Raw genomic sequence first — 23,876 nt, 5'->3', positions numbered from 1 at the left:
GCAGGGACCGAGAGATTGACAAACAGCTTCTATCTCAAGGCCATCAGACTGCTAAACAGCTACCACTAACATTGAGTGACTGCTGCCAACATACTGACTCAAATCTCTAGCCACTTTAACAATTAAACATTGGATGTAATAAATGTATCACTAGTCACTTCAAACAATGCCACTTTATATGATGTTTACATACGTATAAATATGTATATACTGTATTCTATACCATCTACTGCATCTTGCCAATGCTGTTCGGCCATCGCTCATCCATATATTTATATGTACATATTCTTATGAATTCCTTTACACTTGTGTGTGTATAAGGTAGTTGTTGTGAAATTGTTAGATTACTTGTTAGATATTACTGCACGGTCGGAACTAGAAGCACAAGCATTTCGCTACACTCGCATTAACATCTGCTAACCATGTGTATGTGACCAATAAAATTTGATTTGATTTAAGGGAAGGGACACTGAGGTGCTAACTGGTCTGTTTACTAAGGGAAGGGAAGGGACACTGAGGTGCTAACTGGTCTGTTTACTAAGGGAAGGGACACTGAGGTGCTAACTGGTCTGTTTACTAAGGGAAGGGACACTGAGGTGCTAATTGGTCTGTTTACTAAGAGAAGGGAACTGAGGTGCTATCTGGTCTGTTTACGAAAGGAAGGGAAGGGACACTGAGGTGCTAATTGGTCTGTTTACTAAGAGAAGGGAACTGAGGTGCTATCTGGTCTGTATTAGTCTTCAGTACTATATTCCTTCAGTTGACACTTCTACTCCACCTCCCCCTCTTTCTCTCACCGTTAATCTCTATTTTTTACAGACAGGCCACAATGAGTAACAGAGCAAGTTTTCTGCCCCTGTAAAAAAATAAAATAAATCGTTATCACTTTAAAACTCTTCTGAGGCTATTTTAGCAGCTTAAGCTGTCGCTAAAGAAAGCACTCAGTGTGCGTGGGACTATGTGTGACTGATAAACCCCGGAGGAGCTGGTAATGATATCAACAAAATGGCTGTCACATGCCAGAGTGGATGAGGCTCTGCTGCTGCTCTGCTGCCTGACTGGCTTCTCCTCAGGGGGTCCAGGGAGCGTGCTTGTGATTAGGACAGGAGGACAGTCACATGGCACCTTGACAGGGTTCCTCGTTTTCACCTCCTTTCTATCGCTTTCTCTCTGTGTTTCTATATTTCTCTGTCTTGCTGCACTTCTTTCTCTCCCCCTTCCTCTTTCTCCCTCTCTGTATTTCTCTCTCTCTGTATTTCTCTTTTTCTCTCCCCCATATTTCTGTCTCTCCTTCTCTCTTTCTCTCTCTGTATTTATCCCTCTCTGTATTTTTCTCTCCTCTCTCCCTCTATATTTCTCTCTCTCTCTTTCTCCCCTCTCTATATTACTCTCTCTCTCCCATCTCTCTCTGGCTTTCCATTTCTGTTTCCTCCTCCATCTCTCCTTTTGGGTTCACTCTTCCTTTAGTTCTTCAACTGTCTCTCTTCCTGCCTCTATCACTCTTCTGCTCCTCGTTAGTTTCCAGTTCAATATGGCTCTCATTCCAAGACACCCACACTCAAATGCTAATGCTTTATGAATATTTACAAATCCCCTGAAAATGTATATGCACGTATACGCTGTTGTTGTTGTGACCTACCGATGGCTTATAATACCATGAGCATTGAGTGGTTGATATAAAGCCCCTCGTTCCCTGAGTAATGAGCAATATTAATATTAGATAGGGTAAAAGCACCATTTTATACCGCTGCGATATTACCTCCGTCACACACATATTCTGAGATGCATTAGCTGCAGACGTTCACGCCTTCTTGTCCAGAGTTAATAACAGGGGAAGAGATCTGGAGAGTTACAAATACCTTATGGGGAAAATACATCACCATTCAGATGATGAAATGCTTTTCCTCTGGGTACGTCTTGGATTCAGCCCCCCTTCTGCGCTCATTCCAGTGAGGAGAGATGGAGGTAGAGGGGGAGGGAGGGAGGGAGAACATAGGAGAGACTTCTGCCGAAGTCGATGCCTCCTTGTTCGGGCGGTGCTCGGCGGTCAACGTCACCGGTCTTCTAGCCATCATTGATCTGTTTCATTTTCCATTGGTTTTATCTTGTCTTCCTACACACCTGGTTCCCATCCCATCCATTAATTGTTGTGTATTTAACCCACTGTTTCCCCTTGTCAGAGATTGTTTATTGTTATGCTCGTGTTTTATGGATTGGTGTGCGACAGGTTCTTGTACCCACGTTGATTTTATTATGTACTTGGGTTTTGGAGTTTGTTTTACGTTATTAAACTACTCCATTATACCAAGTTTGATTCTCCTGCGCCTGTCCTCCCTGCCACCTACACACACGACATGACAGAATCTCTGACCCTAAATATGAAGTCAGCAGGAGAAAGTACCCCGAACATGGAGGTGGAGGAACGCGTCCAGCAGCATACGCAGAAGCTTTACCATCTGGGAGTCGCCATGGATCGTGTTGTACAGAATATGGACCGCTGGGAGAGACAGGGTGTTCTTCCAGTGCCTCCACCAGCACAACCGGGGTCTATCCTGAGCGCCCCTTTCCCGCCTGAACCCAGTGGGATCCGTCTATCCATGCCACAGGGGTATGACGGAAGTGCTGCCAACTGCCAGGGTTTCCTCCTCCAATTAAACCTTTATCTGGCCACAGTCCACCCAGCTCCATCGGACCGTGAGAAGGGTTTCGCCCTCGTCTCGTGCCTCACCGGAGAGCACTGGAGTGGGCCAGCTCCATGTGTGGATGGGAAGATGCGGCGTTGGACCATTTTGAGGCGTTCACCCGCAGTCTTCGACCACCCACCCGAGGGCAGAGCGGTGAGCGTCTCTATCATCTGAGGCGAGGAGCACCCAGGAGTTTGCCCTGGAGTTTAGGACCCTGGCTGCCGGCGCGGGATGGAACAACATGGCCCTGATCGACCATTACCGCTGCAGTCTGCGCGAGGACGTCCGTCGTTAGCTGGCCTGCAGAGACACCACCCTCACCTTCGACTAGTTGGTGGACCTGTCCATCCGGCTGGACAACCTGCTGGCTACTCGCGGACGTCCAGATCGGGGTCTGGTGGTTCCATCCTCCCGCACCCCCTCTCCGATACCCATGGAGCTGGTAGGGACGGTGCACAGGGAGACCGGAGGGGGTTCCCGCTCGTGCACCATCTGTGGCTGCGGAGGGCACACTGCTGGTCGGTTCCCCGTTCACTCCTTAGATAGTCGACCAATAGGGTCAGGGTTAATCAGGGAGGGCACCGCTCCTTTGAATGTGCCTTTCCCCGTTCACTCCTTAGATAGTCGACCATTAGGGTCAGGGTTAATCAGGGAGGGCACCGCTCCTTTGAATGTGCCTTTCCCCGTTCACGCCTTAGATAGTCGACCAATAGGGTCAGGGCTTATCAGGGAGGCCACCGCTCCTTTGAGTATGGTGATGCAGGGGCTTCACATGGAAAAGATTTGTATTTTCCTTATTGACTCTCCTGCGTATCCTGTGGTGCTAGGCCTACCCTGGTTATCTTATCATAACCCCACTGTTTCTTGGCCACAGAGGGCTCTCACGGTGTGGTCGCAAGAGTGCTCAGGTAGGTGTTTAGGGGTTTCCGTTGGTGCTACTATGGTGGAAAGTCCAGACCAGGTCTCCATCGTGCGCATTCCCCCAGAATATGCCAAATTACCACCCCATTGACAGGGGGATTGTGCGATAGATCTCCTGGTAGATGCTGCACTTCCCAGGAGTCACATGTATCCCCTGTTGCAAGCGGAGACGGTGGCTATGGAGACGTATGTCTCCGAATCCCTGTATCAGGGGTACATTCGGTCCTCCACTTCACCCACCTCCTCGAGTTTATTTTTTGTGAAGAAGAAGGATGGAGGTCTGCGTCCGTGCATTGATTATCGAGATCTAAATCAAATCACGGTGAGGTACAGTTAGTTACCCGCTACCTCTTATCGCCACGGCGATTGTGTCAATGCAGGGGACACGCTTCTTCACTAAACTGGATCTCCGGAGTGCGTACAACCTGGTGCGTATCTGAGAGGGAGACGAGTGGAAGACGGTTTTCAGATCCACCTCAGGGCACTATGAGTACCTCGTCATGCCGTACGGGTTGATGAATGCTCCATCAGTCTTCCAATCCTTTGTAGACAAGATTTTCAGGGACCTGCATGGGCAGGGTGTAGTGGTGTATATCGACCACATTCTGATATACTCCGCTACACGCACCGAGCATGTGTCCCTGCTACCCAGGGTGCTTGGTAGACTGTTGGCGCATGACCTGTACGTCAAGGCTGAGAAATGCCTGTTCTTCCAACAGTCCGTCTCCTTCCTAGGACATCGTATTTCCATGTCGGGAGTGGAGATAGAGAGTGACCGCATTGCAGCCGTGCGTAATTGGCCGACTCCCACCACGGTGAAGAAGGTGCAGCTATTCTTAGGGTTTGCCAACTACTACAGGAGGTTTACCGGGGTTTTGGTCAGGTAGCTGCTCCCATTACTGCTGTCACGTAGAGTAGGCCAGAAAGCTATACTGGAAAACCTAACCTCTATCAAAATAAAAAGATGGCGGAGCCGCAAATGTTCTTCTGTGCTTCAGGGTGTTTATTTACATAGTGATTCTGGAACAAAAACAACAGTACTGCCATCAAATGTATACCTTATGGGCCAGCTAAACACGATGCTGCCCCATTCACAGCTCAATCCAAAATGGCCTCTCCATGAACTGAAAGAGAGGCTCCTTTTGTAGGGCTAGCCCCTCCCCTCAGAACAATTAACACCAATTAATTAAGCAATTAACTCGTCAAACCTACATTTTCCTTTTAACTAAACAAACATACTAAAGTATATACATTGCAACATGTTTATGAAACAATATCACAACATAACATTTACAAAATTACATCACTACTGACAGTGTCTTTCAATATGTCCATTTACACTAATGAGCCATTTGGGACAGGCACTACAAAGTCAGCCCAATTCCCTCTGCTCGGGTCCTTATCCAGCATACACGGAAGCTACAGAGATGGAGAGAGAGAGGAACAGAACAAACAAACAACACGCTCATCCCTAACATCGATAAGTAAAATACATATTTCTTATATTAAATATGAACATTGACAAGTATGAAATGTATGTACTAAGACACAGAAGTTAACTTGTGTGTTGACCCACATTGTGACCTTACCTGATAATGGAGCAGGGAGGAGTGATGAATGTGTGCGTGCGTTAAAGTACCAAATGCTGCCCGCGGCCAGTGACGGACTTCTACGTCACAACTGCACTGCTGAAGGGGGGGCCCGGGGCCCGGCCCGCGACCGACTAAAATAGGTTAAAGTGAATATAGGTGTTTAGAATTTTTTTCAAATGTAATAAACATTAAAAAACAGATCTTATTTAAAGTATTCAGACCCATTGCTATGAGACTTGAAATTGAGTTCTGGTGCATCCTGTTTCCATTAATCATTCTTGAGATGTTTCTACAACTTGATTGGACTACTCCTGTGGTAAATTCAATTGATTGGACATGATTTGGAAAGGCACACACCTGTCTATATACAATCCCACAGTTGACAGTGCATGTTGAAGCAAAAACCAAGACATGAGGTTGAAGGAATTGTCCGTAGAGCTCTGAGGCAGGATTGTGTCAAGGCACATTGAAGGTCTCTAAGAACACAGTGGCCTCCATCATTCTTAAATGGAAGAAGTTTGGAACCACCAAGACTCTTCCTAGAGCTGGCCGCCCAGCCAAACTGAGCAATCGGGGGAGAAGGGCCTTGGTCAGGGAGGTGACCAAGTACCCAATGGTCACTCTGAGAGAGCTATAGAGTTCCTCTGTGGAGATGGGAGAACCTTCCAGAAGGCAACCATCTCTGCAGCACTCCACCAATCAGGCCTTTATAGTAGAGTGGCCAGACGGAAGCCTCTCCTCAGAAAAAAAGGCACATGACAGCCCGCTTGGAGTTTGCCAAAAGGCACCTAAAAGACTCTCAGACCATGAGAAACAAGATTCTCTGGTTCTGATGAAACCAAGATTGAACTCTTTGGCCTGAATGCCAAGCGTCACGTCTGGAGGAAACCTGGCTCCATCCCTACGGTGATGCATGGTGGTGGCAGCATCATGCTGGGGGGGATGTTTTTCAGCGGCAGGGACTGGGAGACCAGTCAGGATCGAGGGAAAGATGAAGTGAGCAAAGTACAGAGAGATCCATGATGAAAACCTGCTCCAGAGCGCTCAGGACTTCAGACTGGGGCAAAGGTTCCCCTTCCAACAGGACAGTGACCCAGGCACACAGCCAAGACAACGCAGGAGTGGCTTCGGGACAAGTCTCTGAATGTCCTTGAGTGGCCCAGCCAGAGCCCGGACTTGAACCCGATCAAACATCTTTGGAGAGACCTGAAAATAGCTGTGCAGCGACGCTAACCCATCCAACCTGATCTGCAGAGAAGAATGGGAGAAAATCATCAAATACAGGTGTGCCAAGCTTGTAGCATCATACCCACAAAGACTCAAGGCTGTATTCGCTGCCATAGGTGCTTCAACAAAGTACTGAGTAAAGGTTCTGAATACTTATGTAAATGTGATATCAGTTTTGTATTTTTTATACATTTGCAAAAAATTCTAAAAGCCTGTTTTTGCTTTGTCATTATGGGGTATTGTGTGTAGATTGATGAGGGAATAAAACAATTCAATCAATTTTAGAATAAGGCTCAAATGTAACGTGATGTGGAAAAAGTCAAGGGGTCTGAATACTTTCCGAATGTACTATTCCTAGTACATATAACTAGGAACAAAGTGCCAGATAATAAACAGTAGCAACAACAGAGTGAAAGGATATGGGAGTGGGAGAGTGAAAGACTGACTCAACATTAAGAAAATATTTGACTATGTACAGACTCAGTGAGCATAGCTTTGCTATTGAGAAAGGCTGCCAAAGGCAGACCTGGCTCTCAAGAGAAGACGTGCACACCGCCGTATGTGCACACTGCCCACAAAATGAGGTGGAAACTGAGCTGCAGTTCCTAACCTCCTGCCAAATGTATGACCATATTAGAGAGACATATTTCCCTCAGATTAAACAGACCCACAAATAATTTGAAAACAAATCCAATTGTGATAAACTTCCATATCTATTAGGTGAAATACCACAGTGTGCCATCACAGCAGCAAGAGTTGTGTCCTGTTGCCACAAGAAAAGGGCAACCAAAAAAATACTAATTATAATATTCTAACAAGCCAAAATGTGCAGAAGAAACATAGCAGAACCTGGATATACCATCCAACACAAAACTGGGTGAGTAATGTTCAGTCTGAACCTACTTTCTGAAGACAGAAAGTAAAAGACAATCTCTAGGTGATTTTGTTTTATAAAGCTTAATAAATACGGCTACCAAGCTGCTAGGAAAGAATCTCCCTAAAATGATCACTTAAGTGTGAATCGAGAGGTACGAAAACGAGAGGCGGGAAAACTCTTGAGCCTTACAATGGCAAGAGAGTTTCACAGCCCCTCCACACCCAAATACAGCGTCCTTTGAAGCCCCCTCCATCTGTGCAGAGAAGAAGTCCTCTTCAGAATCCCCAAAATACAACAGCCACAGGACAACTTTGTTTGAACGTCATAAAGAACCATTCCACAACACTGAAAAGACAGAGACTTGCTAGCCTACGTTAGCTAGCTAGCTGGGATTTTCTACAAGGAATCTGCCTCTTGAAAAAAGCTTCTCCCAAGTGGATGTGACACCTACTCCCATTGCCTGCTGCTCTGCTGCTTGGATTCCACCTGGCAATCTGTTCACCGTCTGCCCTGGCCTGTCTCCTACAGGTACCTCCACCACACTCCTCCCTCTCTGTTCACTGTCTGCCCTGGCCTGTCTCTTACAGGTACCTCCACCACACTCCCCCCTCTCTGTTCACCGTCTGCCCTGGCCTGTCTCTTACAGGTACCTCCACCACACTCCCCCCTCTCTGTTCACCGTCTGCCTTGGCCTGTATCCTACAGGTACCTCCACCACACTCCCCCCTCTCTGTTCACCGTCTGCCCTGGCCTGTCTCCCCTTGTCTGGTACAGGTACCTCCACCACACTCCCCCCTCTCTGTTCACCGTCTGCCCTGGCCTGTCTCCCCCTGTCTGGTACAGGTACCTCCACCACACTCCCCCCTCTCTGTTCACCGTCTGCCCTGGCCTGTCTCCCCCTGTCTGGTACAGGTACCTCCACCACACTCCCCACTCTCTGTTCACCGTCTGCCCTGGCCTGTCTCCCCCTGTCTGGTATAGGTACCCCCGCCACACTCCCCCCTCTCTGTTCACCGTCTGCCCTGGCCTGTCTCCCCCTGTCTGGTACAGGTACCTCCAACACACTCCCCACTCTCTGTTCACCGTCTGCCCTGGCCTGTCTCCCCCTGTCTGGTATAGGTACCCCCGCCACACTCCCCCCTCTCTGTTCACCGTCTGCCCTGGCCTGTCTCCCCCTGTCTGGTATAGGTACCCCCTGCCACACTCCCCCCTCTCTGTTCACCGTCTGCCCTGGCCTGTCTCCCCCTGTCTGGTACAGGTACCCCCGACACACTCCCCAATCTCTGTTCACCGTCTGCCCTGGCCTGTCTCCCCCTGTCTGGTATAGGCACCCCCGCCACACTCCCCCCTCTCTGTTCACCGTCTGCCCTGGCCTGTCTCCCCCTGTCTGGTACAGGTACCCCCGCCACACTCCCCCATCTCTCCCCAGCTTTCACTCGCCTCCAGCACACAGGCACTGTTGAGGCGAGTGACTCTGAACTTAAAATGGCTAGCCCCAAGTTGTTATATTTTTTGCTTGTGCTTTATGCTATTTGCCTCATGACTCCTGCGTGCTTTGTTGACTATGAACTTGCTTGTTTACCCATCCGTGGGACAGTCTATGTTAGTTCCACACTCGGGACTCTGACTCTCTATTGGTTACGTGGACTCTTGGCCCCGCCATCCTATTCTAACCACCTCTCGCCGGCTTTGTATTCATGTTACCCGATGAAATTGCTGTACAATATGATCTAATGCACATTCAAATGTCATAAATCAACACTGCAGCGCTCTCCCTTTCCTCTGTCGTGCCCTGAATGTATTACTGCTGGTTATATCTGTGCATGTACACCCTGGCCCATCTACTGTCGCTACCCCCTATTCTGACTTGTGCTCTTATATCTGCTACACTGATTTCTGCTCTCGTAAAAGCCTGGGTTTTATGCATTTTAAAACTAGAAGCTTATTATCTAAAATGGATCAATTGAAAGTGTGGGTTAACAGCTCCAATCCAGAGATGTAGGTCAATACTGAGACGTGGTGAAGGAAGAGTGTTTTGAATACTGATGTTAACCTTACTGGTTATAACCTTTTATGGCAAGACATATCTTCCAAAGGTGGGGAGTGGCAATCTTTACCAAGGATCACCTTCAGTGCTCGGTTGTCTCCACCAAGTCTGTCCCCAAACAATTGTATTTGCTAGTTTTACGCATTAACTTTCAATTAGCACTTCGTTGACTGTTGCTGGGTGCTATCGTCCTCTATCAGCACCAGCCTGTACCCTACCTGCCCTAAGCTCTCTCCTGGCCCCTTACACTAAGTTTGAATTTGTCCTTGGTGACCTAAACTGGGACATGCTTAAACCACCTGACCGAATCCTAAAGCAATGGGACTCTCTAAATCTTTCTCAGATTATTACCAATCCCACAAGATATGACTCCAAACACCCAGAGTAGGCTACTCTCCTCGATGTTATCCTCACAAATAATCCTGAAAGGTATCAGTCTGGTGTTTTCTGTAATGGCCTTAGTGATCACTGTTTTACAGCCTGTGTTCTTAATTGCTGCTCAGTGAAACGACCTGTTCTGACTTGTCATAGACGCTTGCTAAAAAGGTTTAATGAGCAAGCCTTCCTTCATGATCAGGCCTCTGTAAAATGGTATAGAATCAGCTTGGTCCCCTCTGTTGAAGATGCTTGGACCTTCTTTTTTTGATATTTTCAGTGGTATTGTTAACAAATACGCGCCCATAAAGAAAATGCATACTCAGGCTGACTGGCTCTTGTTCAGGCAAATGACAAATATGTGCACTCAGGCTATACGGAAGGCCAAAGTTAGTTACTTTAAGGAGCAGTTCTCTCTCTGTGGGTCTAAAACCAAAAAAAGTTCTGGAAAACGGTTAATGAAAATTAACCTTGAGAATAAACCCTCCTCCTCACAGCTGCCCATGTTCCTTAATGTTGATGATGTGGTTGTTACTGACAAGGAGCACATGGCTGAGCTCGTTAATCACCACTTCATTAAGTCAGGATTCCTATTTGTCTCTGCCATGCCTCCTTGCCCGTCCAACATTTCTCCTTCTAATGTGACTATCCCCGATGGTCCTCCCTCTTTTTCACCTGCCCCGCTACAACTTTTTCCCCTGCAGGCGGTCACTGAGTCTGAGGTGCTAAAGGAATTCCTTAAACTTGACCCCAAACAACCATCTGGGTCAGATGGTTTAGACTCTTTCTTCTTTAAGGTTGCTGCCAAGCCTATCTCTGACCTTTTTAACCCATCTCTTCTCTCTGGGGAGATTCCCATTGCTTGGAAGGCAGCCACGGTTCATCCTTTATTTAAAGGGGGAGATCAAGCTGATCCTATCTGTTATAGGCCAATTTCTATTTTGCCCTGGTTTGCTAACTAGCTCTCTCAAAGAGTGCAGTGTATAAAGTCAGAACATCTGCTGTCTCAACCACTGCCTGTTACCAATGGAGAACCACAAGGCTCGATCCTAGGCCCCACTCTCTACTTAATTTACATCAACAACATAGTTTAGGCAGTAGGAAGCTCTCATCCATTTATATGCAGATGATAGTCTTATACTCAGCTGGCCCCTCCCCGGAGTATGTGTAAAATGCTCTACAACAAAGCTTTCTTTGTGTCCAAAGAAAGATAAACTACCCTTAACCTTGGTTTGGTAAGAAGAACGCCCCTCTCCCCACAGGTGTGATTACTACCACTGAGGGTTTAGAGCTTGAGGTAGTCACCTCATACAAGTACTTGGGAGTATTGCTAGATTATACACTGTCCTTCTCTCAGCACATATCAAAGCTGCAGGCTAAAGTTAAATCTAGTTAACAATAGTTAAAAGTTAACAATAGTTTCCACTATTGTAATCGCTCCTCTTTCACCACAGCTGCCAAACTAACCCTGATTCAGATGACCATCCTACCCATGCTAGATTATGGAGACGGAATTTATAGATCGGCAGGTAAGGGTGCTCTCGAGCGGCTAGATGTACTTTACCATTCGGCCATCAGATTTTCCACCAATGCACCTTCTAGGTCACATCACTGCACTCTATACTCTTCTGTAAACTGGTCATCTCTATATACCCGTCCCAAGACCCACTGGTTGATGCTTATTTATAAAACCCTCTTAGGCTTCACTCCCCCCTATCTGAGATACAGTATCTACTGAAGCCCTCATCCTACACATACAACACCCATTCTGCGAGTCACATTCCGTTTAAAGGTCCTCAAAGCACACACATCCCTGGGTCGCTCCTCTTTTCAGTTCGCTGCAGCTAGAGACAAACGAGCTGCAACAAACATTCAAACTGGACCGTTTTATCTCAGTCTCTTCATTCAAAGACTAAATCATGGACACTTATTGACAGTTGTGTCTGCTTCGCGTGATGTATTGTTAACTGTACCTTCTTGCCCTTTGTGCTGTTGTCTGTGACCAATAATGTTTGTACCCTGTTTTGTGCTGCTGCCATGTTGTGCTGCTGCCATGTTGTGTTGCCAGCACGTTGTTGTCATGTTGTGTTGCTACCATGCTGTGTTTTCATGCTATGTTGTCTTAGGTCTCTCTTTATGTAGTGTTGTTTTGTCTCTCTTGTCGTGATGTGTGTTTTTTCCTATATTTTTATTAGATTTTTGATTTTTAATCCCATCCCCCGTCCCCACAGGTGGCTTTTGCCTTCTGCTAGGGCATCATTTATAATAAGAATGTTTGTAACTGACTTGCCTAGTTAAATAAAGGTTTTAATATTTTTTTTAAACAGTGAAGAACAAACACCGATGTAAATACTACTGATTTTTATGTTTATTTATTTTGCCTTTTGTACGTTAACTATTTGCACATCATTACAACACGGTATATAGACATAATATGACATTTGAAATGTCTTTATTCTTTTGGAACTTCTGTAAGTGTGATGTATACTGTTTTGTTTATTTCACTTTTTTTTATCTATTTCACTTGCTTTGGCAATGTAAACACATGTTCCCCATGCCAATAAAGCCCTTAAATTGAAATTGAATTGAGTGAGAGAGAGAGAGAGATAACAAATGTATCTGTATTTCACACAGTTGAGTGTGAATGAGAGAGAGAGAGAGAGAGAGAGAGAGAGAGAGTGAATGAGAGAGAGAGAGAGAGAGTGGGAATGAGAGTGAGTGAGTGTCGGTGAGTGAGTGTGAGTGAGTGAGTGAGTGTCAGTGTGCGTCAGTGAGTGTCAGTGTGAGTGAGTGTGAGTGAGTGTCAGTGTGAGTCATTGTCAGTGTTTGTGAGTGTCAGTGTGAGTGAGTGAGTGTCAGTGAGTGTCAGTGTGAATGAGTGAGTGTCAGTGTGAATGAGAGAGAGTGTGAATTAGTGACAGTGTAAGAGACAGTGTGAGAGTGTGAATGAGTGAGAGAGAATGAATGAGTGAGAGAGAGTGAATGAGTGAGAGACAGTGTGAGTGAGAGAGAGTGTGAATGAGAGAGAGTGAATGAGTGAGAGTGTGAATGAGTGAGAGTGTGAATGAGTGAGAGTGTGAATGAGTGAGAGAGTGAATGAGAGTGTGAATGAGTGTGAGAGAGAGTGAATGAGTGAGAGAGAGTGTGATAGAGAGTGTGAATGAGTGACAGTGTGAATGAGTAAGAGAGTGTGAGAGAGAGTGTTAATGAGTGAGAGAGAGTGTGAATGAGAGAGAGACTGAGTCAGAGAGAGACAGAGTGAGAGAGAGTGTGAGTGAGAGTGTGAATGAGTGAGAGTAAGAGAGATTGAATGAGTGAGAGAGTATGAATGAGTGAGAGAGAGTATGAATGAGTGAGAGAGAGTATGAATGAGTGAGAGAGTGTGAATGAGTGAGAGAGTGTGAATGAGTGAGAGAGAGTATGAATGAGTGAGAGAGAGTATGAATGAGTGAGAGAGTGTGAATGAGTGAGAGAGTGTGAATGAGTGACAGTGTGAATGAGTGAGAGAGAGTGTGAATGAGAGACAGTAAGAGTGAATGTGTGAGACAGTGTGAGAGTGAATGAGTGACAGTCTGAATGAGTGACAGTGTGAATGAGTGAGAATGAGAGACAGTGAGAGTGTGAATGAGAGACAGTGAGAGTGTGAATGAGAGAGAGAGACTGTGAATGAGTGAGGGAGAGTGTGAATGATTGAGGGAGAGTGTGAATGATTGAGGGAGAGTGTGAGTGAGTGAGATAGAGAGTGAATGAGAAACTGTGTGAGTGAGTGAGAGAGTGAATGAGAAACAGTGTGAGTGAGAGAGGGATGCTGTCACTTGAATAGAAAGTTAGCAGAAATCTGAACATTAGTGGGAGATCCTGTTTATTGTCCCCTTGACAGCCATCTGTCTACCGGGTTTTGAGAGGCTGATGTTTACACAATACCTAAACCAACCCTGCCTCTCCATCTCTCTCTCTGGGTACACACGTGCATGCACACACACAATCACACACTCACTCACTCACTCACACACACACACACGCACTTATATCATCCCCTTCAAATTAGTGTATGAAGGACAAACACTAGAACAGCTCTCTAAAACCCCTCTTTTTCCAACACTCCATCTGGTCCTCCAAATAACAAAACACCAATTTCATTATATTGCCTTTGTTTGATTTATGTTGCTCCTCCAGTTCATAGTTTAATTTGCACCATTGTTGCAGTTTTTTTGCCCTTGCTGCTCCCAAGCCAGCCCCCAACCCGTCTATGCCCGGGGATCAGGGGGGCAGGGAGGCTGGTCCGGCCAGGCCTGTTGCCCCTTGCTGCTCCCAAGCCAGCCCCTAACCCGTCTATGCCCGGGGATCAGGGGGGCAGGGAGGCTGGTCCGGCCAGGCCTGTTGCCCCTTTCTGCTGGGTAAGACTGGTGCTCCGGCCCTGTTACTAGTGGAGTCGTGTTGAGACCCATAAACTGCAGTGTGATCTTTATCATCCACATCATCCTGCTCCTCCCCCTATCTGTTAGCCAAGCCTATCTCTCCCTGTCCCCTCTCTCTTGTTCTCCCTATCGCTCTCTCATCTCAGGCCTGGGTTGTCGTAATTAGGGCCAGTAGTATTTCCTGACTACGTGACCTGCCCAGCGAAAACTCCTGGCCTTAGTCACAAAACCCCTGGTGTCAGAACGCAAATTTGACCTTGGTCTTCCAAAACCATTATTTTCTGCCTGGTGGAAACACCAAGATCATTGCTGGATATGGTAATGGTTGACTGCACTCATATTGAGCCCAGGCCTCAGTCATAAAGTATAATGTGTTGACAATTCTATGTACTGGGTTGCCTACAATAGAAACAGCTTAGGTGTTTTCAGTGAATTTCTGTTGTTCTAGACTTCTTCTCTTTTGTCACTTTCACATCAGTAAATCAAAACAACACCTTTTTTTGGTAATGGTAAATATTGGTTCAGACAAGGACGGATACATATAATTGGCGAATGCTTGTGATATACAATACCGTTCAAAAGTTTGGGGTCACTTAGAAATGTCCTTGTTTTTGAGAGAAAAACAACAAAAAAAGTCCATTAAAATAACATAAAATTGATCAGAAATACAGTGTAGACATTGTTAATGTTGTAAATGACTATTGTAGCTGGAAATGGCAGATTTTTTTATGGAATATCTACATTTTGAATGGTAGTGTATATTGTTTATCAACCTTTCATTTTACCACAAAGGTCACTAGAGATTTGAATGTGGTTTTAATGCAAGTGTGCCCTACTTTGTTAGCGACAGGTCCCTACTCTGCCATGGTAATGTTGTGTGAGACTGGCTCCAGGCTCTTTACTCTGTCATGGTAATGTGATGTGAGCCTGGCTCCAGGCTCTTTACTCTGTCATGGTAATGTTGTGTGAGACTGGCTCCAGGCTCCTACTCTGTCATGGTAATGTGATGTGAGACTGGCTCCAGGCTCCTACTCTGTCATGGTAATGTAGTGCGAGACTGGCTCCAGGCACCTACTCTGTCATGGTAATGTTGTGTGAGACTGGCTCCAGGCTCTTTACTCTGTCATGGTAATGTTGTGTGAGACTGGCTCCAGGCTCTTTACTCTGTCATGGTAATGTGATGTGAGCCTGGCTCCAGACACCTACTCTGTCATGGTAATGTTGTGTGAGACTGGCTCCAGGCTCCTACTCTGTCATGGTAATGTGATGTGAGCCTGGCTCCAGGCACCTACTCTGTCATGGTAATGTTGTGTGAGACTGGCTCCAGGCTCCTACTCTGTCATGGTAATGTGGTGTGAGACTGCCTCCAGGCACCTACTCTGTCATGGTAATGTTGTGTGAGACTGGCTCCAGGCTCCTACTCTGTCATGGTAATGTGGTGTGAGACTGGCTCCAGGCACCTACTCTGTCATGGTAATGTTGTGTGAGACTGGCTCCAGGCACCTACTCTGTCATGGTAATGTTGTGTGAGACTGGCTCCAGGCTCCTACTCTGTCATGGTAATGTGGTGTGAGACTGGCTCCAGGCACCTACTCTGTCATGGTAATGTTGTGTGAGACTGGCTCCAGGCATGGTAATGTGGTGTGAGACTGGCTCCAGGCTCTTTACTCTGTCATGGTAATGTGGTGTGAGACTGGCTCCAGGCTCCTACTCTGTCATGGTAATGTGGTGTGAGACTGGCTCCAGGCATGGTAATGTGGTGTGAGACTGGCTCCAGGCTCTTTACTCTGCCATGGTAATGTGGTGTGAGATTGGCTCCAGGCTCTTTACTCTGTCATGGTAATGTGATGTGAGACTGGCTCCAGGCTCTTTACTCTGTCATGGTAATGTGATGTGAGCCTGGCTCCAGGCTCTTTACTCTGTCATGGTAATGTTGTGTGAGACTGGCTCCAGGCTCCTACTCTGTCATGGTAATGTGATGTGAGACTGGCTCCATGCTCCTTCTCTGTCATGGTAATGTAGTGTGAGACTGGCTCCAGGCACCTACTCTGTCATGGTAATGTGATGTGAGACTGGTTCCAGGCTCTTTACTCTGTCATGGTAATGTTGTGTGAGACTGGCTCCAGGCTCTTTACTCTGTCATGGTAATGTGATGTGAGCCTGGCTCCAGGCACCTACTCTGTCATGGTAATGTTGTGTGAGACTGGCTCCAGGCTCCTACTCTGTCATGGTAATGTTGTGTGAGACTGGCTCCAGGCTCCTACTCTGTCATGGTAATGTGGTGTGAGACTGGCTCCAGTCACCTACTCTGTCATGGTAATGTTGTGTGAGACTGGCTCCAGGCTCCTACTCTGTCATGGTAATGTGGTGTGAGACTGGCTCCAGGCATGGTAATGTGGTGTGAGACTGGCTCCAGGCTCTTTACTCTGCCATGGTAATGTGGTGTGAGATTGGCTCCAGGCTCTTTACTCTGTCATGGTAATGTGATGTGAGACTGGCTCCAGGCTCTTTACTCTGTCATGGTAATGTGATGTGAGCCTGGCTCCAGGCTCTTTACTCTGTCATGGTAATGTTGTGTGAGACTGGCTCCAGGCTCCTACTCTGTCATGGTAATGTGATGTGAGACTGGCTCCATGCTCCTTCTCTGTCATGGTAATGTAGTGTGAGACTGGCTCCAGGCACCTACTCTGTCATGGTAATGTGATGTGAGACTGGTTCCAGGCTCTTTACTCTGTCATGGTAATGTTGTGTGAGACTGGCTCCAGGCTCTTTACTCTGTCATGGTAATGTGATGTGAGCCTGGCTCCAGGCACCTACTCTGTCATGGTAATGTTGTGTGAGACTGGCTCCAGGCTCCTACTCTGTCATGGTAATGTTGTGTGAGACTGGCTCCAGGCTCCTACTCTGTCATGGTAATGTGGTGTGAGACTGGCTCCAGTCACCTACTCTGTCATGGTAATGTTGTGTGAGACTGGCTCCAGGCACCTACTCTGTCATGGTAATGTTGTGTGAGACTGGCTCCAGGCTCCTACTCTGTCATGGTAATGTGGTGTGAGACTGGCTCCAGGCTCCTACTCTGTCATGGTAATGTGGTGTGAGACTGGCTCCAGGCACCTACTCTGTCATGGTAATGTTGTGTGAGACTGGCTCCAGGCATGGTAATGTGGTGTGAGACTGGCTCCAGGCTCTTTACTCTGTCATGGTAATGTGGTGTGAGACTGGCTCCAGGCTCCTACTCTGTCATGGTAATGTGGTGTGAGACTGGCTCCAGGCATGGTAATGTGGTGTGAGACTGGCTCCAGGCTCTTTACTCTGCCATGGTAATGTGGTGTGAGACTGGCTCCAGGCTCTTTACTCTGTCATGGTAATGTGGTGTGAGACTGGCTCCAGGCATGGTAATGTGGTGTGAGACTGGCTCCAGGCTCTTTACTTTGCCATGGTAATATGGTGTGAGACTGGCTCCAGGCTCTTTACTCTGTCATGGTAATGTGGTGTGAGACTGGCTCCAGGCTCCTACTCTGTCATGGTAATGTTGTGTGAGACTGGCTCCAGGCTCCTACTCTGTCATGGTAATGTGGTGTGAGACTTGCTCCAGGCTCCTACTCTGTCATGGTAATGTGGTGTGAGACTGGCTCCAGGCACCTACTCTGTCATGGTAATGTGGTGTGAGACTGGCTCCAGGCTCCTACTCTGTCATGGTAATGTGGTGTGAGACTGGCTCCAGGCTCCTACTCTGTCATGGTAATGTGGTGTGAGACTGGCTCCAGGCATGGTAATGTGGTGTGAGACTGGCTCCAGGCTCTTTACTCTGTCATGGTAATGTGGTGTGAGACTGGCTCCAGGCTCCTACTCTGTCATGGTAATGCGGTGTGAGACTGGCTCCAGGCTCCTACTCTGTCATGGTAATGTGGTGTGAGACTGGCTCCAGGCATAGTAATGTGGTGTGAGACTGGCTCCAGGCTCTTTACTCTGTCATGGTAATGTGAAGAGGGAAGGGGAATACCTAGTCAGTTGTACAACTGAAAGTATTCAACTGAAATGTGTCTTCCGCACTTAACCCTCTGAATCAGAGAGGTGTGGGGGGGCTGCCTTAATCAATGTTCACATCATCGGTGTCTTCCACATTTAACCCTCTGAATCAGAGAGGTGTGGGGGGGCTACCTTAATCAATGTTCACATCATCGGTGTCTTCCACATTTAACCCTCTGAATCAGAGAGGTGTGGGGGGGTTGCCTTAATCAATGTTCACATCATCGGTGTCTTCCACATTTAACCCTTTGAATCAGAGAGGTGTGGGGGGGCTGCCTTAATCAATGTTCACATCATCGGTGTCTTCCACATTTAACCCTCTGAATCAGAGAGGTGTGGGGGGCTGCCTTAATCACTGTTCACATCATCGGTGTCTTCCACATTTAACCCTCTGAATCAGAGAGGTGTGGGGGCGCTGCCTTAATCAATGTTCACATCATCGGTGTCTTCCACATTTAACCCTCTGAATCAGAGAGGTGTCTTAATCACTGTTCACATCATCGGTGTCTTCCACATTTAACCCTCTGAATCAGAGAGGTGTGGGGGGGCTGCCTTAATCAATGTTCACATCATCGGTGTCTTCCACATTTAACCCTCTGAATCAGAGAGGTGTGGGGGGGCTGCCTTAATCACTGTTCACATCATCGGTGTCTTCCACATTTAACCCTCTGAATCAGAGAGGTGTGGGGGCGCTGCCTTAATCAATGTTCACATCATCGGTGTCTTCCACATTTAACCCTCTGAATCAGAGAGGTGTCTTAATCACTGTTCACATCATCGGTGTCTTCCACATTTAACCCTCTGAATCAGAGAGGTGTGGGGGGGCTGCCTTAATCAATGTTCACATCATCGGTGTCTTCCACATTTAACCCTCTGAATCAGAGAGGTGTGGGGGGGCTGCCTTAATCAATGTTCACATCATCGGTGTCTTCCACATTTAACCCTCTGAATCAGAGAGGTGTGGGGGGGCTGCCTTAATCAATGTTCACATCATCGGTGCCCAGGTGTTGTTGGGGGTTAACTGCCTTGCTCAAGGTCAGAACAGCAGATTTTTCTACCTTGCCGACTCGGGGATTCAAACGAGCAACCTTTCGGTTACAGGCCAAACACTCTTAACCGCTAGAGAGATGCTAGAGTCATTCACAATGCTCCCAAACTGAGAAGATATAGCTATTTTTTTCTCTCTCTAATCTCTATTCTATCCTAAGATTAGTTTGTGGTTAGATTGTGTGTGTGTCTGTGTGCGCCAATTAATGTGCCTGTGTGTGTGTGTCTTCGGCAGTATGAATCATCAGGTCTGGGTTTGATCTGCAGCCGACTGAGAACAACACTGAACAGAATCCAGGAGAGCCTCATCCAAATGACAAGCAAAAAATCTCTCATTTTCAAACTCTTTCAAACTCTCTCTGTCTCTGTCTCTCTTCTCTCTCTCTCTCTCTTCTCTCTCTTTCTCCCTCTCCCTCTCTCTCCCTCTCTCTTTCTCCCTCCCTCTCTCTTTCTCCCTACCTCTCTCTCTTCTCTCTCTCTCTCTCTCTCTCTCTCTCTCCCTCTCTCTCTCTCTCTCCCTTTCTCCCTCTCTCTCTCTCTCCTTTTCTCCCTCTCTCTCTCTCTCTCTCTCTCTCTCTCTCTCTCTCTCTCTCTCTCTACGTCATCCCTCTCTCTCTCTCTCTCTCTCTCTCTCTCTCTCTCTCTCTCCGTCATCCCTCTCTCTCCCCCCAATCTCTGCCCCTCAGTCTCTCTCCCCTCAATCTCTCTCTCTCTCCCCCTCTTTCTCTCTCTCTCTCTCCCTCTCTCTCTCTCTCTCTCTCTCTCTCTGTCCCCTCGATCTCTCTCTCTCCCCTCGATCTCTCTCTCACCCCTCAATATCTCTCTCTCTCTCCTCAATCTCTCTCTCCGCCTCTCCCCTCAATCTCAATTAAATTCAACTGGCTTTATTGGCATGGGAAACATATGTTAACACTGCCAAAGCAAGTTATGTAGATTATATACAGAAATTAAATAAACAATACAAATAAACAGTAAACATTACAGTCACAGAAGTTCCAAAAGAATTTCAAATGTCGTATTATGTATATATATATACAGTGTTGTAACAATGTACAAAAGGGAAAATAAATAAACATAACTATGGGTTGTTTATACAATGGTGTTTGTTCTTCACTGGTTGCCCTTTTCTTGTGGCAACAGGTCACAAATCTTGCTGCTGTGGTGGCACACTGTGGTATTTCACCCAGTGGATATGGGAGTTTATCAAAATCAGAGGCTATGCTCACTGAGTCTGTACATTGTCAAAGTATTTGATCATGCATATGTTTTTGCTGTTTGTTCTTTGTTATAGGGCCAAAAAGACTCCATTTTGGATAAATAATTCATGTTTTTGTTTGTTTAGTGTTTTCCAATCTTCCCAGCAGTGGTTAGATAGAGTCTATGGATTCTTCAATTATGTTGAGCTGATTTCTGACATGCTGTTCCTTCTTTTTCTATAGTGTATTTCTGTATTGTTTTAGTGAGTCACCGTAGTGAAGGCGTAGACTCAGGTTTTCTGAGTCTCTATGTTTTTGGTTGGACAGGTTTCTCAATTTCTTTCTTAGGTTTTTGCATTCTTCATCAAACCATGTGTCCTTGCTGTTAGTTTTCTTCAGGTTTTCTGTTGGAATTTTTTATATTTGATAGGGAAGTTGAGAGGTCAAATACACTGTTAAGATTTTCTACTGTCAGGTTTACACCCTCACTATTACAGTGACATGTTTTGTCCAGGAAGTTGTCTAAAAGGGATTGAATTTGTTGTTGCCTAATAGTTTTTTGGTAGGTTTCCACACTACATTCCTTCCCTCTATAGCATTTCTTAATATGACTCAGTTCCTTTGGCTTTGATGCCTCATGATTGATTATTGCTCTGTTCAAGTAGACTGTGATTTTGCTGTGATCTAATAGATGTGTCAGTTTGCAGACTGTGAACGCTCTGAGAGACTCTCGGTTGAGGTCAGTGACAAAGTAGTCTACAGTACTACTGCCAAGAGATGAGCTATAGGTGTACCTACCATAGGAGTCCCTTCGAAGCCTACCATTGACTATGTACAGACCCAGCGTGCGACAGAGCTGCAGGAGTTGTGACTCGTTTTTGTTGGTTATGTTGTCATAGTTGTGCCTAGGGGGGCATATGGGGGAGGGAATGCTGTCACCTCCCGGCAGGTGTTTGTCCCCCTGTGTGCTGAGGGTGTCAGGTTCTTGACCTGTTCTGGCATTTAGGTTGCCACAGACAAGTACATGTCCTTGGGCCTGGAAATGATTAATTTCCCACTCCAGGATGGAGAAGCTGTCTTCATTAGTATGGGGATGTATGGGGATTCTAGTGGGGGGGATATTGTTAGCACACAGAAGGACATTTTTCTCTCTTTAGATCATTTCCTTTTGAATTTCTAGCCAAATGTAAAGTATTCCTGTTTTGATTAATTTAATGGAGTGAGTTAGCTCTGCTCTATACCAAATTCCCTTCCCTGTTTCACACCTGGTAGTATATATTTCCCGTTTGAGTCCATAAGGAGTACAATCTGTGTCTTGTGTATGTCCTCAGTGGGAGTGGAAGGGTTGTCAGGAGGGCTGTCAGGGTGGCTGACAGGGGTGTGATCAGAGGGGGTGACATCCCCTGGGCCCGGGCTTCTTCATGTGTCTGTCCCGCTGTGATATCGACGTGGTCAGGGTCTGGGGTGGACTGTTCTGCTGTGGTGTCGAGACTTTTATCGGGAGCTGGGGTGGGCTGTTCTGCTGGCTTCTCTGCGGGGGGGTGGCCACCTCTCTAGTGGGTTGTTCTCTTTCACACGCCATCCCCCTCACCCTCTCCTCCGTCCCCCTCACCCTCTCCTCCATCCCCCTCACCCTCTCATCCAGCAGTCTGATCCTCTCCTTTAGTGCTCTGTTCTTCTCCTGCTCCTGCTCTTTTTCCTGTTGAAGTTGTCTCACCACAGAGTGCAGATATGTTTCTCTCCACCTCCAGCTCTCCGGGTCTGGTTAAGGTGTTGTTGTTGTGCTGGACTGTTGTCTGGGTCTGTGCTGACTGGAGTGTAATCAATCACCTGCTGTTCCAGCTTTACCTCCAGCTGGGTAAATGTATCCTTCATTTCAATGAGGGGGTAGTACTCTGTGCTGGGAGGTTGACTTTCCGTTTGGGGTTGCTCGTCTGTGGGGTTATATAATGAAGGGGTCTGGTCTGACCCGCTCGGGGTGAGGGTATCCTTCTCAAGGGAGAGCTTCTCCTGCTGAGCTAATTCTTTGATTAGGTGAAAGTCCAGCTGAAACTGTTTGGGGTTCCCCTGTACCAATACGAGATTTATATTAACTCAGAGTCCTCATTGTCTAGTATCCTGAGTTTCCACCACTCGTTAACACCCCCTCTCTTAACAGAGGGGTAGTGTGCTAATATAGCACTGTGCCCTGCCAGGGGATGGTCTGTGTGGAAGATGAGGTTGCTGATGTTCCCATTTTTATAATAGTCAGCAAAAAGTCTCTTGGTTTTCCAGAAGGAGCTTCATTTTGTGCTCTTTTCGTGTCTTATCATTCTTTACATACACAGGGTACTGTATTTTAATTACCTCTGAACAGCGGGAGGCAGCTTCTAAGGCCTCTCCATTTAGTTGGAGTAGACTGTGCGACTCTCCTGACATTGTTGGGCTAAAGGGCTTTGACACCTCTCACTTGACACGTCAGTGCTAATTCAGTCCTTATAAAGTAATGTAATGTATTTTCGTCTTGGCTTTTGGAAATAAAATATAGCTTCAGACTAAACATTACTTACTCAGTTCCTGGTTGGATGGTGTTTTCAGGTTTCTGTTGTTTTCCAGAGCATTTGCTGTATTGCGTTGGAATAATAATCTTTGGTAGCTGTAAGCCTTCCAGGTGATTCTGTAATTCCGTCCATAATCAGGTTGTAGGTTTTGAGTTTTGATTTGGAGTGAAGTTTATGTTGTAGACGGTAGCATCCCCTACATGTTCCTGACAAAAAAATCAAAGTTTATCTAACTCTAAATCTATCTTTTCTGTAAGAATCTATCTTTTCTGTAAGAATCTATCTTTTCTGTAAGAATCTATCTTTTCTTTTCTCTTTCTCCTCTCTCCTCCCTCTCTCTCTCTCCTCTCTCCTCACTCTCTCTCTCTCCTCTCTCTCTCTATTTCTGTCTCTCTCTCTCCCCCTCTCTCTCCCCCCAATCTCTCTCTTCCCCTAATGCACCTCTTTTCTCTTACCTGCTTTAAATGTCCATCCATTCCGGCCCTGCCTGTGTGTGTTGTCTAAGAGGGAAATGGGGCGAGAGTGCTCGCTGCTCGCCGTCTGTGGCCTTTACCCTCATTAAGGGTCATTATATCCTATCCATAAGACTCTGTGTAGGGAATAGGGTGCCATTTGGGACTCAACAACAGTCTCCATTAAGAACTCTCAGGAGACCACCAGACCAGATCCACAATGCAACAACACCCTGGGTTGTCATTACTGGGTGTTCATGCTCATCACCACTGTCCTTTCTTTTTCTAGCTCGTTCCTCTTCCTTTTTCTCACACTCTTGTCCCTCTCCCTCTCTCTCTCTCTCTCTCCCTCTTAATATCTCCCCTCTCCTCTCTCTATATGTCTCTATTTCTCTCTCACCCTTCTCTGCCTCCTATATCCCTACTGACCTTAGTTTCACATATGATACAATGTAATCCAGCCATCAATTC

General features: G+C 46.6%; 1 pseudogene; it reads left to right on the top strand.

Moving 5' to 3' along the window:
* Positions 1-23,876, top strand: part of LOC139372382 (syndetin-like) — a 284,096-nt pseudogene that overhangs the window by 184,135 nt on the left and 76,085 nt on the right.

The sequence above is a fragment of the Oncorhynchus clarkii genome, chromosome 18 (genome assembly GCF_045791955.1).
Source record: "Oncorhynchus clarkii lewisi isolate Uvic-CL-2024 chromosome 18, UVic_Ocla_1.0, whole genome shotgun sequence".
NCBI lineage: Eukaryota > Metazoa > Chordata > Actinopteri > Salmoniformes > Salmonidae > Oncorhynchus > Oncorhynchus clarkii.
This window is presented reverse-complemented; position numbering and strand designations above follow the sequence as displayed.